Raw genomic sequence first — 13,306 nt, 5'->3', positions numbered from 1 at the left:
GTACTGGGCCAGCCTGAGCTCCGGAGACGCCCAAGCCAGGAGGGACACCTAGGGGGAACCAGAGGCCCACTTCAGTCCTGTCCACAAGGGATCCCCAAAAGGGTCCTGACAGAGAGAAAGGCAGTGAATCCTCTCTTATTGGGCAGGCAGAAGAGACATGAGAGGGAAAGTGAAGAAAAATCCTATGAGGCCTCAGGATCTGGAGTCACCATGAAGTTGACCGCCTCTGCAACCGCGTCCTACCCCTGGCTGGCGAAGGCGAGTGGAGTCCCCTTGTCCAGTCCAGTCCAAGTAGACACAGCAGACAACGATGGCCCGGGTACCAGTGAGTAGGCAGTCCCCAATCTTCCCACTTGGGAATACTTGAACTTCCCTAGCCACGAAATCCATGCATTTCCAGGATGCAACTCACTGAATTCTTTTTCTCAACTGCTTGAGAAAAGGAGGAAAGGACTTGAGGAAAGGATTGATCGATCGGGTGTGGAGCATACATGAAAACCACTGCAGTAAGGGAAGCAACCACTGTTGAGACTGTCTCATTTCTCTCTCACCCACCCCCTTAATATTAATTGCACTTTCCCAGGTAGAGTCCCCAGGTTGGACCCATTTTACTTTTAATGCACAGGTGGTGGCGCCTAAGAGGAGTCTAGGAGGTTCACAGATGAATATTTGAAGTGTGGAAGTCACTTTTGTTTAAGCATGCATTCCAAAAAGCAACGAACGAATCAAGCTCACCTGTGCCTTACCTACAACGATGGGAAAGGAGAAGTACATATAAACGAATGGAAAACGTCATAAAATAGCCTTAAGTGTCTGCTCTTTCCAACGAAGTCCTTCCCTGGAGATGCTCATCAATGTCTTCTCTTTCTCCAAAATCTGACATCCAGGGCCAGACCCTACGATCGCTTTTCAGCATCCAGCCTATTATTCCCCTCTCTGTATCTCCGCTTCTTCCTCATTTTCTTTTATTCACACAAAACAAAACATGATAGAGCTCTCCCTCAGCCTCCAGTTTTCAACATCACACCCAGCGAACAATTTCGCAAATTAGGTATGCTCCGTGGGACTCTCTCTGCCTAGAAAGAAGAGGAAATGTTAAGCAGCACAAAGCTTTGTACTTTCCACGGTTAGGAATGACTAAAGGAAACTTTCGCTAAGACCAAAGGCCTGAAAAGTGAGCTAACTTCCCGCCGCCCCCTCACCACCACCCCCCGCCCCCGGCCCTGCATCCGAAAATCCCGACTGTTTCGAGTCTTGTAGATCTTTCTGGCATGGTTCAGCTGCCCTGCAGGCAACTGGGAGTTTGTTATCTCCAGAGAGTAAAATAGAGGCTCTTTGGCCACAAGGGGGCAGCCAGTACATGGGAGGGAGGGCCTGTGTCCCACAAGGAAATGAGAAGTATGATGTGATGGCATGCATATCTTGACCTGGGGGATGGTAACCTGAGTTATTACATGTTGCAAAATGTATCGCTCTGTGTGGAAAAGAACGGAATGGGGAGACTTGCACTACCTGACATTACGAGTTACTGTGACCGCCGCCCCTCAACATAGACCAGCAGTGTGCAAGTTGCATCAGGGTACACAACTGGAAAATGGACTGAGTTCAGAGACTTGAAACCGACCCATAGCTCAATTAGTGAATGAGTTTTCAATAAAAGCAGTTCAATGGGGAAAGGAAATAGGTTCCATATTGGGAGGGGGGCAGCTGTATTTCTATCTCACACTCACACAAAAGTCAATCTGAAGTGCATCATAGACCAAGACATAAAAGTTAAAGGTGTAAGGCATTTTGAGGATACTTCGTGATTTGGTGGTAGGCAAAGATTTACTAACCAGGACCCAAAGAATGTATAAAACAAAGACAAATGATAAATTAGAGTTCATCAACATTAGCCGTATCTTCTCATCCAAGGAGGCCACTAAAATGGAAACGCAAGCTAGAGACAGGGAGAAAATATTCACAACACGTAGCTGACAACCCTCACCGCCTGTCATTATAAAGTATAATGAGCTCCTCCAGCCCAGTAACAAGTTTTTCCAAGATCAAAAACCCCACTTTTTTTCAGATGGGTGAAAAAATATGCACAGATACTTCAGAAAGGAAGATATGCACATGGCCAAAAAAGCATACCAGGAGTCCTCAATAATTTTAGCTGTCACAGAAGCGGACATTAAAACCATGTTGAGATACCACTACTCTTAGTAGCGTGGCTAAAATCATAAGGAGAGGAAACACCAACAATCTTGGCAAAGATGTGGAATAACCACAACCGTCATATTGTTGGTGGTAACATAAAAAGGTACAACTGCTTTGGAAAAGGCTTTGGTGGTTTTTATGAAGTGGAGCGTATACTACGCCCTGGTACCAGCTATTCTTCACTGAGAGAAATGAAAACCTACGTCCACAAGATCTCTTGTGGAAAGACTCTTCAAAGCAGCTTTATTCACAATAGCCAATACTGGATACAGCTCAAATGCTCATTATCGAGTGAATGGTAAACAGACTGTGCTATGTTACTGCCATGGAATACAACTCAGCAATGAAAGAAGAATGACATCTGCTTTACTCAACAATCGATAAAGTCAGAGACATTGTGCAAAGATGAAGAGGTGTGCAGGCAAGAGTGTGTGCACTATGATCCCATTTCCATGACATTCTAGAAGAGGCAAAGGTAAAGTGAAAGGAGTCTGGACAGTGACTGTTAACAAATAAAACAGAGGACAATGGCAATGATTTTAATGATTCTGCGTGACTGACTGGGTAGTCACTAAGCCCCAGCACATGGGACAACAGCAGCATGATGTGGAGTTCCCTTGTTGGTCCAATCTGGTGGATGAAAATGTCGAGGCACCGTCAAAGTTCAGATATAGCAGACGTTAAACCACCGGTGATCACCAAAACAGTAATTAGTGAAGGTTTACTGTGCACAAAAAGCTTTACCGTTCAGGAACTGGGAGCACTCCAACGGAATATGGAAGGAGGCTCAGAGGTGCTACACTGTTAGAAAGCAACTTATCTCATGAGGGGGCGGTGGCTGTTTTGTCCTTCGCAGTGACAGGTTATAACATTAGAGTTTTCCTCGTGATAGGGAATTGGTTAAAATGGTTACCTCCCATCAGTTTTGGCGAATAGTTTTAGGCTTTGTTTATGATTTTCAGAGGCATAAACAAGAAGTGGCCCAAGGTGAGTTTCACTTGTTTTGCAAAATAAGCTAAATGAGCTCTTCCTTGTATGACTAAACGGGTTTGTCTGCCTGGGGAAGTTTCAAGTGTGATCTCCATTTGTGTCTGATTTTTACCAACTCTCCGCTTTTGGTCATGCTCTCAGTCTAACGGTACTCTCGGGTACCAGCATTGATGCAGGCAGGCAGAAGAATCACACATATTCGCTGGTGTCCACTAGCTGTGTCGTCAGGGCGGAGGGTGCTGTAGTCACCGTTATCATCATTTCTGCGGTGACTGTTAAGGTCGTCCAGTTGTCCAATCCTGATGGATACCGTTTGTCTTTTGAGTGGCTGCCGACAGGCACTTAAAATCCTTGAGAGTATAGAAAGGCACTAGAGAGGTTACTTCGGTGACTCTAAAGGGAACAATAGCCAAGGATTGAAAAAGTCCTCGGAGCAGAGATTCCCAGGAGCCAAGATTAAACCAGCAAAACAGGTCTAGGCAGGGGGAGTCGCCTATTTGATAAAATTTTTTATCTGGTCTTTAAGATCCTGCAGATTTTGAGTAACACAGAAACAACATTTTTCACCAGTTACAGCAAAAGAGGCTCCTTGCCGGGCTTCCCTATTTTGGAGCAGGACCGAAGAGAAACCACTGCCCTGGGTTTCCTTCTGCTCAGACACGAGGTGAGTGGCCTGGGTGGGGTTTCCTTCCCTTCTCCTGACCTCCTGCCGCCAGGTGGCCTGGGGAAAGCAGTGCTCTCTGGTCCCCAGGCCGGTGCAAGTTTCAAGACAAAGTAAAAGGGGAGCCGCCGTGCCATGTGAGACAGAGGAGGTTGCCATGACTCGGATTCGAACCGAGGTTGCTGCGGCCACAACGCAGAGTACTAACCACTATACGATCACGGCGCGCCACGGTCCCCGCGGCGACAGGAATTCTTGCTGTTACGGTGTTGACGTAAAATCATTCCAATTACTGCGCTGTGCCTGGACAATTGTCGATATTCATAGTCTTCTCTCATGCCCGCTCTCTGTTTTCCACTCCCTTCCTCTCAATTCTGGTACATGATGATCAAACCAAACCAAACCAAAACCCAATTCTCATCTCCCCAAATCCGGCACGTGCCTCTGCACAGGCCTCCTGGGAAGTCAAGCTGTCCTCGTGCCCACCTCGCCGGCTTCTTTCCCGCGTCTTCGCGTTTGCCCCTTTGGACCAACCCTCCGCAGGCCCTGGTTCCGGCTCGCGCCCCAGCGACCGCGGCCGAACGGAGGGCGGGCGGCGCGCGCGGAGCGAATGGGGAGTCGTCACGGAGCCAAACCTGGCCTTCATCTTCCCTCGGGGACCCCTCGGCTCAGGTCCGGGGGCGTTTCCGGGGCGCTGGCATCTGCGGCGGGGACACTCGGCTGCCCTTCTGCCTTCGGAATCGCCCGACGCTCGGCTTTTCCACGGGAAGAACGCGCTGCATCGACTCCACGTCTGCGGTTGTCCTAGGCTTTGGAGCCGGCGTCGCTGTCCTGCGAACGGCGAGTTACTCCGCCTGGCGCGGATGCGGTGTTTGATTTCTATGGGGTGAGAGAAGGACTTTTGTAGGTGTGTCCCTGTGGCGCAATCGGTTAGCGCGTTCGGCTGTTAACCGGAAGGTTGGTGGTTCGAGCCCACCCGGGGACGCCAATTCTTCCGCTTCTTTTAGAAAGTAAAGGCTTCATGGGTCTTTCTGCTCTGCACATCCTCTCCCGTAAAGGTCGAAAAAGGCTCCTCCACTACTACCCTCCTGTCCCCCGTGTCGTGTTCACAACACGAGGACATAAGGTGCTATCGGAAGAGGTCGTCTGGAAATCCTAGAAAGAATACGGCTGTCATCTTTAGTTTATGAGTTCCTTTTCACGATGGACTTTCTTCCGTCCCTATTTGCACGTACTAGTATTTATTTAACCCTTTCCATATACTTTTGAAATTAAGTTGGTTCTACGATTTCACAGTTACAAATAATGCTGCAGTCATCCTTCTTGTACAGGTATCTTTGGCCCCTTGTACAAGGTCTTCTTAGAGGGAAGAGTTCTGGAGAAGCAGTTGCTCGATCACATAGTGCTGACACGGTTCGTATATGCTTCCAGTTCCGCTCCTTTGCTGGCTTATTAGGTCTCACTCTTTCTTTTCTTATTTTAGCGACTGCTTGAGGCTTTATAACAGACTTCTGTAACTTACCACAGTCTGCCTTCAAGCGATGCCACACCTCTTCGCATTTCTTCCCTGCCGGCCATTGTGCTATTGTCATCATGCATCTTACTTTGCATGTGTCCTAAACCCCACAATCCACCGTTATTACTTTAGAAAAATCGGTCCCATGTTTCTAAAGAGACTTAAATAATAAGAAAAATCTTACATACTTTCCCAGGCAGATACCTTTTCTGTTGTCCTTCGCCCCTTTGTGTACCTCCAGATTTCCATCTGGTGGCAGTGGACTCCTTTAACATTCCTTATAGTGTGGGTCAGCGGGTGACGAATTCTTTCAGCATTTGTTTGTCTGTAGATGTCATTATTCACTTTCATTTTTGAAAGACATTTCTTGGGGAGGAAGCATAGAATTCCATGTTCTTTAAAGATGTTGCTCCACTGTCTTCTCACTGCTCCTGATGAGAAATCTGACATAGTCTTTATTTTTGTTTTATGTATATACTGTGTCTTTTCCCTCTGCTTTGAAGATATTGTTCTATTTCAATGGAGTCATGCGCAGTTTAATTACGATGTGGCTAAGTGTGTTTTGCTTCGTGTTTCTTGCACTCATAGTGTTCATTTGGCTCTTTGGAAATTTTTCTGTCAGTGTTTCTTCAAAAATTGTTCCTTCTCTTCTGGTCTTTCCAGGGACTCCAACTTACTCCTATATTGGGCCTTTTAAACATACCTTACCAGTCAGTGATGCTATGTTCATTAAAAAACTTTTTTTGTATGTAGTTTCATTTTAGGATACCGTCAGTCGTTCATGGCTTTACGTTCCCTGATCCTTTTTTTTTAAAATTCCCCCTGCAATGTCTAATCTGCTATTAATTCTATCTGGTGAATTACATAATATCAGATGTTATCATTTCCATGTCTACAGTTTGATTATGGCCATTTGTATGTGTTCTACATTTCTACTTAACTCTTGGGACATATGCGACACAGTCATAATAACTGTCTTAACGTCCTCTCTGCTAATTTTAACATCAGGTCAGTTGTGGCTCAGTTTTGATTGATTAGTCTCCTCCTCACACCTCAAGTTTTCCTGCCTCTTTGCATGCCTGGCATTCTTTGATTGGATGCCAGACATTGTCAGAGTTTCCCTTCTTGGGCACTGGCTATTGTGGTATTCCTCTATATCTTCTTGAGTTTTGTTCTGTGGTACAGTTAAGCGACTTGTAAACAGTTGGATCCCTTTGGATCTTGCTTTCATGATTTTGGGGGTCGGTCATTCTAGGGCTCATTATTCCCACTACTGAAACAAGAGTTTCCTGAATGTCCTTCCCAATGACCCACGAATTATGAGTAGTCCAAGTCCAGTCTGGCTGGGGGAAGCGAGTACAATTGCCTGTCCTGTGGGAGCACCAGGCACTGTTCCATGATCATTTTTTAAAATTAATTAATTTATTTTTGGCTGTGCTGGGTCTTCATTTCTGTGTGAGGGCTTTCTCCAATTGCGGCGAGCAGGGGCCACTCTTCATCACGGTGCGCGGGCCTCTCACTGTCGCGGCCTCTCTTGTAGAAGAGCACAGGCTCCAGATGCGCAGGCTCAGTAGTTGTGGCTCACAGGCCTAGTTGCTCTGCGGCATGTGGGATCTTCCCAGACCAGGGCTCGAACCCGTGTCCCCTGCATCGGCAGGCAGATTCTCAACCACTGCACCACCAGGGAAGCCCCCATGATCATTTTAATAGTTTCTTTCCTTGGCCTCAGGCCGTTTCTTCAGAAGCATACCCTAATCATTACTCTGCGGAGTGCTCCAGGGAGACACTTACATAACCCTGGATTCTCTCTCTCTCTTATCACTGGATCTTTGTCCTGTGAACTCTCGCTTCCTTGCTGTCCTACCAACACTCAGCTTCATCTCCACCGTCCAAGGAGTTGGCCTCAGATGCCCCTCCTGGTGCCCACCCAGCCTGGAAACTCTCTGAAAGCAGTAAGCTGGGCCAGTGGCAGGCCTCACCTTGTTTGTGTCTCATCTCTCCGGGGTTGCTGTCCTTTGCTGCCTGGTTTACAGTGTCTGGAAAACTGGTATTTCATGTCTTTTATCTTTTTCATTTCTTGGCGGGGGGTGGTTTGGGCGGCGGTGAGATTTCAGGCAGGAGGTAAATCTGATTTCTATCACTCCGCCTTTGCCAGAAGCTGAAGGCATTCTTTATGTGTTCCTAGCTTGACTTCAATAGGAGGTGGGCCGATTTGTATCCCAATGTATTTTTCTAACGCAGAGTAAGAGCCTTTTCTTCATACTCTTGCCATCACAACAAAGTTTCTGCATCGCTAACTGACATGTCACAAGCAGAGTGCTGCCCTCCTGACTCACGTAAGCCAGAGGTACAGTAGAGGACGATGTGGGCACTGCTCAGAGATACCCTATTGCATACGTTCAGCACCTAAACTACCAAGATGTTTAGGAGGTCTTCCAACAACTGTAATTGTTTCCGGTGGTGACCTACTTAATGGGGTCCAGAGTAGACTGGCGAGAATGACCCCAGATATCTTCCTGCCAAGCAGCTTATGGACTGGAGTGGGGAGAAGCCACTGGTCCCAGACATTTCTTCCTCTTCCCTTATCTTCTGAATTGTATTTTTGCTTTCGTTGGATGCACACAATCTAATGACTGGCCTCCCTGCTATATCACCAGCGTGCATGAACATGACCGTGACTGTCTCTGTATGATTCCTTGACAGTGTTGGGCTATTTGTACAAAAATTATCCTATTTGAGACAAACTGTTGGAACCACAGGATCTTGCTCCTGGTAATGCATCTTGTGCAGACCTGGGTTCTTAGTGTTTTTGCCTTCCCTTCCCTTCCCATGGTTGTTCTGTTGAAGCTCATGAGCAAAAATCCGAGCTCTTCAGCTTTTACATGCTAAATGTGATAGGACATTTTCTCCCCACCCCCCTTGCTCTCACTCACTCTGTCTTGGTGTGCCTGTGTCTCTCTGTCTCTCTCTGTCCCTCATACTCTAGGCTGTCCCCAATCTTACCCACTGTCTTCTGCTCTTCAGCGTGTCAGGACCTTGCATTAGAATGCCTTCAATCACCAAGCACTTAATTCGGTGCTTATGAGGTGCCAGGCCCCTTTCCAGGAGAGATGTTGAATTGTGAACAAACCCAAAGTCCCTGCGCCACTGCACCTGCACCTGAGGCATCCAAAAGGGGCAGCCCAGTGGGAACACAGTCAGGCTCGTCCACCTGCCAGAGCCTAAGGGCAGGAGCAGTGAGTGAAACACGGGAAGCAGAGGAAGGAATGGGAAAATGGATGACTTCATTTCTAGCAGGCAGGTGACCAAGAACTGGGAATTAAAAAAAAAATAATAGTAAACAAACACCTCAGGAACACAGCAGGTCTCCAGTGACAGCTCCTTACTTCCTGGAGCACTTATGCCATGGGTTTTACTCTTCCTCAGGGGACATGATGGCTGCGTTCACCATCATCCCCTAAAGATGCCCACAACTCCTCCTAACCTGTGAAACTTTGACCACTCTGCAGTCTATAAAAATATGCGGCTGCATTATACCGAGTTGGACAGTGTTTTGTTTTTCCTGTCTTAATTAGATACTCTCGGGCAAAGATTATACATTAATTAACTCAATTTAATATCAGCCAGAGAACTTAAAGGGAACAATAGATCTTAAAATGGCAACTCAAACCGAATCCTAATAGAAAAATGCATGTTAGAATGATATATTGGGTGACGCCTAAAACGGTTTACCCCCAAATTGTAACTGACATAATTAAGTCGCTATGATTTTACAGAATTCTGCGACATAATCTTTATTTAAAAGATATTCTAGGGCACATGTATTTTACTGGAACACATAGTCCTAAATTTTACGAACTTCAATCGCTATTGAAATTAAAGTTTGCTTATTGGATCAGTAAAACCAGAAGAGGAAATTTAGGCCGTTCAGTGTCACGAGCATTTTGAAGAGAAAATAAATCCAAGACGTGTACACGCTAGAATACTGTGCCAGCAATGCTTTCCACATCATTAGAAATCCGGAAGACAACATAAAGTGGTGTTTAGACAGAAGTTCTTAAGCTCTTGTGATGCACACAAAATTGTCTACCCGTGCAGACAATTCTGGGAAGCTCTTGAGAACTTTCCCCCTCCCTTTAACGCAGTTCCCACCTGCTCCCTTCATCCTCCCACCACACGGAAGATCCTTCACCTTTCAGCCCTCTGCAGGGCCCGGGGAGCCAGGCAACAGCCAAGGGGCAGCTGCACTTCCCTGAAGGGCCTTTCCCCAGGTAGGCGGTTCCAGCGCTCAGGCTGACCCAAGACCCCACTGCCCGCCAAGGCAACCGGGAGGAGACCAGAGGGCAGCCGGTCCGGGGGGATTCCTACTAGCGAACGTGCCTGGCCTGCACTTGGGGGACAGCCGAATCAAACACCGCCTGAAGCTTCTCTACAAGCCTGGAGAGAACGGATTCCAGGTTACTCCAAAGGCGTCGCAGTTCATATATATGGAGAGAGAGTGAGAAAGCAAACGTGGGAAAATGTTAACTCTGCGCGGTTAGGTCCAGAATATACGTTTGTATTTCAAGTGTTCTGTATGTTTCAAATGTCTTAATGAGTTTTTGGAACTCAAATCGCAGGTTGTCTTTGGATGAAAACTCTGTGAAACCATCAGGTTTCTGAGATGAAGGAGGAAAAGAGAGTCGGATTCTTCTTCCACGAAAGGAGGTTTCCCTGAGCGGGAATTGAACCCGGCCGCGGTGGTGAAAGCGCCGAATCCTAGGCACTAGACCACCAGGGAGCCGCGCAGGAGACAGATTCTCAAATTTGGCCTCTCCACTTGAAAATTGTGACAGTAAAGGTTGAATTTCTGAGAAGGGCCGAGCAGAAAAGAAGGCGATTCCCAGCGCCCCTTAGGCTGAACGCGGTAGTGCGCGGCGCCCAAGTCGCTGCCCCGCTGCTCATCACCCTTCAGCTCTCCCGACCTGGGCGACTCTGGACTCTGAGGTCAGGCCACAAGGTAACTGGCTGGGTTTCATCCTAGTCTAACTTTAGCTCTAGGTGCGGCCGACGCAAGGACATGCTCTCTTTCTGAACCTCAGTTTCCTTTTAAATTAGGGGCCCATTTGGGCTCTCAGCGGGTGATGAGCGGATCCGTCTACTTCGTGATCTGTGACCCGGCTCTGGGGGCTCCCCTGATAACTGCACGTTACCGGCTCCTTTGCCTCCCCGACCCGCTCAGTTCGTGGAGCGTGACATTCTTCATCTACGTGTCTTTTGGTCGAGCACCCGGGGCGGCGTCGGGTTCGTGCTCTTTTGGCCTGTCACGCAACGTGCTCCGCGCGTGTGCTGAGGTGTGGGAAAGCCAAGGGTGCTTCGCAGGAGTGAACTCCTTGGTTTTCAGACATGATAGGTGTCAGCGTGTACAGGAGATTTAGGCGCCTGCTTAGGAGGTGAGGGGATTTCCGGATGTAAAAATGAGCCGAAGTCAGCCTTGTCCTTTGCGCACTTGGGTCAGCTGGCTGTGGCCTGGACTCCGCAGTGACTCAGAGCGGAGAAAGGAGGGCTGGCTCCTAGCGCTGAGCAGGCTCTCAGGCAGCAACGGAACTCCTGGCCTGTCCCTTGGGGATGGAAAATGCAGCTGCGCCCGCTGCCTCAGCCCCTGCCTTTCGGCCGTTTTGCTTTTTTGAAAGGGAAGGTAAAAGTTTCAGAAAGGAAGAACGTCTGTTTCCGCCCGGTTTCGAACCGGGGACCTTTCGCGTGTGAGGCGAACGTGATAACCGCTACACTACGGAAACGGTGCTGAGAGCTATCAGCTGCATCCATGAAAACCTAGGTCCTGCCACCAGTATCCTGGTCACCAACGTTTTAAAGCAAACAATAAACCGGGAAGCACCAGCGACCCCTCAAGCGAGAAGACTGAACTCCTGAGAGGCCCTCGCTTAACTTCGGGATCCCGCATCCAACGCAGTGTCTCCAGTTCCACAACTAAGCACCTGAGGGCAGGAGTCGCCCCCGCTGACGCCCCAGCTCCTGGAATTTCCACTGGTTCTTTAAGATTCTCTACCGTTGGTGAAAAAGACTGATCCTGTCATCTATTTTCTGAACAGTTAAAACATATCACTTTAGGTTCCTACCTGTTAACTTCAATATCTCAATCATCTGTTGAGTCAACTTCCACCTTTCCTTGCTTCTGTTCCTTTATAATCCTAGAATATTGTGACTGAAGGATGAACCTGTTGTGTGAAAAATGATAGAGTCATGATGTTATCTTTCTCTGAAGATTGTGCACCCTCTCCCCCAGCAGGCAGCAGAGGGGAAGATCACCTCAATCCAGTCCTTGACTGAGCTGATTTGCAGGGAAGTCTCAGCCCAGGGCTAGTTTTCTCACAGTGCCATGCTCTAGATGGCTAGGGCTCCCACCTGAGACCCTGAGGTGCTTCCTTGGGTCCTGCCCCTTGAGGAATTCTGAACTTCCATTTTTATCTCCTTCGTACCACGATACTGGTGGAAATTCCACTCTCTTTCAGCCACACTCTGCTTGCCCTCATAGCGTCATACATGCACATGGCTTAATTTGCAAATGTCTTAAGGGGAAATCCTGAAGCAAGCATCCAACACACTCATCAAGCCACTCCAGGATATTGGCTCCTTAAGTCTGAATACGTGGACAGCCCACATTACTTTCTTTCTTCTTCTTCTTCTCATCTCCCTTCCCTTCTTCCTGCCCCATCTTCTCCTCCTCCCTTTCCCCCTCCCCTCCCCTCCTCCACCCCTCCTTTCTTCCTCGCCCTCCTCCTCCTCCTTTTATTTGATTGCCAGATTTGTGACACTACTTAGAGTGTTGCTGTTTTCCCTGACCCTCAGCAGCTGTCCTGTCCCCAGCTTCCCAGTCGCTTGTGCCTTGCCGAGAACTGGCAAATGCGCTAAGAGGAAAAGGTAGAGAATCAGTTTCATTCCAATAAGCTTCTCTCTCTCTCTCTCTCTCTCTCTCTCTCTCTCTCTCTCCTCTCTCTCTCTTGCTGATCCTGGGGGTCCTAGGTGCATAGGTATTTCTCCAACGACCTCAAACAGAATTTCTTTAAGCCAGCCTTTATTTGGTTGTTTTCAGGGTCAGTGCTGCTTTGCTACAAGCACTGCACTATAACCGAGAGAGGAAATCTTCTACAACTTCCAGATAAATTATATTTCCCTCCTTTATTTCTTACAAACAAAACAAACAAACAAAAGCAACCAAAAAGACTGGGTCACTGGTACACACTTGGACTTTTCTTATAATACTTAACTGACTGTATATTGAAATTTCTTGCCGGAAGCATGTGCAAAATATTGTCTACCGTGAGCTGAACAATCATCATGCCTGTCCAAGGTCCAAGAAACTGATGAAGTTGGATCCAGTCCCCCATTGCAGTTAGATCACCACTTAGATCAACATCAAAACCAACCACTTTTCCAGATTCAGGTCACTAATATGAGGCAGAAGAGATCAGTTAAACCATTAAACACTAATTTATCTGGGGAATGTTGAAAGTCAGCAGTGGTAGAGTTAGAAGTGGAAATAATACCAGATTTCTCGGAGCTTCACTGTGTGACCAGCACTGTTCCTCGGGGCTTTACTGTGCAAGAACTTATTAAGTCCACATAACAACCCATCTGGGTTGCCATCAAGTGCTGCCCATCTGGGGAGGCGGAGGGGCTGCTTATTCGCTGGCCGCCTGGCCAAGGTGGTCTGCACTGGCGCCAACTGCTCAGGGGAACTCGACTCACCTTCACCAGCGCCGGCACGACCCGGTCCCTGCGGACGACGACCTCATCTTCAGGGTGCCTTTAGATGAGGAATTCGCATAGGATTTCTTCTTTTCCCTTAATGTGTTTCCACCTCTCCCTCTGTCTCTTCAAGACCGTTTTTGGATCCTGAGTGGACAGGACTTAAAGGAGAGGCTGCCCTTCTACTACCTGTG

The 13,306-nt window shown here is 47.8% G+C and overlaps 1 long non-coding RNA gene and 3 other non-coding genes across 5 annotated transcripts in view; 1 reads left to right on the top strand and 3 right to left on the bottom strand.

The window, feature by feature from the left end:
* The window catches only part of LOC125965142 (uncharacterized), a 23,027-nt gene extending 9,721 nt beyond the window's left edge, over positions 1-13,306 (bottom strand). The window contains exons 1-3 of one of the 2 annotated variants that reach the window (XR_007478703.1): positions 13,113-13,306; positions 11,483-11,581; positions 667-1,076 (exon numbers count right to left, since the gene is read on the bottom strand). This is a non-coding gene — a long non-coding RNA (uncharacterized LOC125965142). Of the gene's footprint in view, positions 1-666; positions 1,077-11,482; positions 11,582-13,112 lie in introns of those variants that run through there. The other variant, XR_007478704.1, reaches the window with a different exon arrangement.
* TRNAH-GUG (transfer RNA histidin (anticodon GUG)) lies at positions 4,004-4,075 on the bottom strand. Its single transcript has one exon. It is a non-coding gene; the product is annotated as a tRNA-His (tRNA).
* TRNAN-GUU (transfer RNA asparagine (anticodon GUU)) lies at positions 4,762-4,835 on the top strand. The gene has a single exon. It is a non-coding gene; the product is annotated as a tRNA-Asn (tRNA).
* On the bottom strand, positions 11,071-11,143 carry TRNAV-CAC (transfer RNA valine (anticodon CAC)). The gene has a single exon. It is a non-coding gene; the product is annotated as a tRNA-Val (tRNA).

The sequence above is a fragment of the Orcinus orca genome, chromosome 1 (assembly GCF_937001465.1).
Source record: "Orcinus orca chromosome 1, mOrcOrc1.1, whole genome shotgun sequence".
Lineage (NCBI taxonomy): Eukaryota > Metazoa > Chordata > Mammalia > Artiodactyla > Delphinidae > Orcinus > Orcinus orca.
This window is presented reverse-complemented; position numbering and strand designations above follow the sequence as displayed.